This window comes from Oreochromis niloticus, linkage group LG22 (assembly GCF_001858045.2).
Source record: "Oreochromis niloticus isolate F11D_XX linkage group LG22, O_niloticus_UMD_NMBU, whole genome shotgun sequence".
Classification (NCBI taxonomy): Eukaryota; Metazoa; Chordata; class Actinopteri; order Cichliformes; family Cichlidae; genus Oreochromis; species Oreochromis niloticus.
Window position 1 is genome coordinate 666,878 of NC_031985.2, and position 2,522 is coordinate 669,399.

The 2,522-nt window shown below is 36.3% G+C and overlaps 1 long non-coding RNA gene across 1 annotated transcript; it reads left to right on the forward strand.

Annotated features, from left to right (window-relative positions):
• The first annotated feature begins 915 nt into the window (after window positions 1-915).
• On the forward strand, window positions 916-2,156 carry LOC109195465 (uncharacterized). Its single transcript, XR_002057061.2, has 4 exons — window positions 916-1,248; window positions 1,433-1,569; window positions 1,647-1,869; window positions 1,957-2,156. It is a non-coding gene; the product is annotated as an uncharacterized LOC109195465 (long non-coding RNA).
• The last annotated feature ends 366 nt before the right edge of the window (window positions 2,157-2,522 follow it).

Sequence of the window (2,522 nt, forward strand, 5' to 3'; positions counted from 1 at the left end):
ATCATATTTCTTCATATTGTCTTCCCTACTCTGTCTGTAAGAAGACCCTTTCTTATTGCAATGTTATTAATCATTTCACCAAATCATGGCTGTACTTCATGCAGAGCCGGGAGATCTGCTTTCTGTTATCATGCACCTCAGATCTGAAATGTGCTGCAAAAAGTATTAAACGGACATAATTTATTTTTTATTCTCATGCTTTAAATGACTAAATCTACTAATGCATTTTTTCATGGATGTTAATTGTCATCTCCTTTTTTGATACTTTTTTTACTCTGACGTATGTAGCTCAACAAACGAGAGCTTCCCCTCAAAGGGCTTTCAAATATGAAATAGTAAATAAATAAATCCCAGATAAATGCAGGTATTTATTATGGGTCACATGAATAAATACAGACAATTATATTTTCTTGATTATAGTAAATTTTGTAGAATCAAATGTTTTTGGGATGAATGAGGTTTTGCTTATCATGTTTTACAGGTAAAAAATGTTAAAAGTTTTAAACTATCTTTAGGCTACCAGAGATGTTTATAATGATTCATTATGTAGAGAAAAACATTTTTACAGCTTACAGAATATGTATAAAAACTGATTTAGAAGTACATGGAAAGTTTCTGCATCCATTTTCTGACTTGGCCTTTATCCGGGTGGGTTTGGGTTTGGGTGGATAAAGGCCAAGTCAGAATTCTCTGAGCAGCTGGAAATAGCTGCTAATAAACAAAGACATCAGAAAGCGGGGGGTTTAGGTGTAGCCCCCGCTTTCTGACGCACTAATTAGATTTAGTAACTGACACCCCATACCAGCATTACATAGACACTTGGGGGCTGAGATGGGTGGGTGGGGAGGGTGGGTGGTGTTAAAAGCACTTTATGTTTTGTAGATGTATTTTTTCAGACAGGGCACACACAGTCCTGTTTCCTTTGTGGGAAAACCTTCGAACTTCACCATCCTCAGCTGAAACAACAACATCTTAACACCATCTTCATGAACTGCTGAGCCAAACCTGATCCATCAGTGCTGGACTGCACAGATAACTACATGCCACAAGGAGACTGCTGTGTTATGAACTGCCTTACCAGTGTGTCTTCAATGGAGAAGATGACACACCCATCACCTGACCTCCTGCCTGATCTGGAGACCATCATCATGCTGCCACACTACACACCTCTGAGACCATCAATGATGACTGTACTGAGAAACTGTATTTCCTGTCAGAGATGCTCAGTGATCCTCAGAGCAGAGAGAGGTATGATTCTTTATCTTTGATAAAAAAAAATGTCAGTGCTTTGAATTCAATTAATTAATTTAAATCCTGTTTATTGCATAAATAATTCCACACTCAAATGATTATACTTGTTGACACTTTTTGAGTTTTAATTCACATTATGGATTACAAATCTATGCTTTTTCTACTCTGTCTCTCTGTGCAGGTACTGCTGTCTCCTGAGTTCTTCAGTGTCCCAACTGAGACATTCAAACCTCATTGCAGAGCTCATGTCTTTCCTCACCATCATGTGAGTGTGAGATTGCTCTGGATTCTGGTTATGTGGCCTGCAGCACCTATAAGGTATTTCAACATTGTTCATTTTATAACTTATTTCTAATTAACACAAATAAAATGTTCTTTTTTCTGTATTTTTTTAGAACAAGCTCGTCCTGTGTGCCTGCATTCCAGCTTCTTAGACTCTACGCAAGTGGACAGAGTATCAGTGCTTGGCCACTCTTACAGACACCGACTTCTGTCAACTCACTGCTACTGATCAGGCACCTCACTCCAGGAAGACAGAGGGCTGCAAGCCTGTTATCGTTTCCAGTGTGGCTTTGTATTCTTGGGGTAGCATCAGATTTTCCCCACAAATATTCAAAGGTAACACTTATTTTAAGCTTAGTTATTAAATCAAAAGTCTTCCCTTGTGTTAATTGTTTTATTTTTTATTTATTTTTTTTCTTTTAGATTTATATGCAGTTATCGGATGTGGTGGAGCTTTGTTAACTGTGTGGAAAACATCTGTTTGTGATGATATTTACAATGAGGTTTTAAGGTGACAGTTTCCAAGTAATTTCAATCATTTGACTAAGCAAAAACATGTTTGCAATTAACATATTTTTTTCAGTTTTGTCTTTTGGATTTAACATTCCTCTGTGACAGCAAATACTAAACTGGTCCAAGTAACCAGCATATCATTGGTCAAAGACAAAAAGGACCACATGTCACACTAGCAATGAATTTTTGACTGTGTTTGTGTCACCAGATTTAACAAACAATATCAGACATATGAAACTGAACTCTGGATTAATGTGCAGATGTTTTTGTGTGTGTGTTTTTTTTTTTTATTGTTGAATAATTATTTTGTAGGACAAACCCAATCTATTTACCCAAACAAGTTACATTGTTTGGGTAAATAGTGGATTAATATATCTAAGTCTATAAGTATAGCAAGCTGAATTCATACAAACACACAGCTCTAAATCTTGAATTGTAGGATGTACAAAAATGATCATGTGATTATTATGGACATT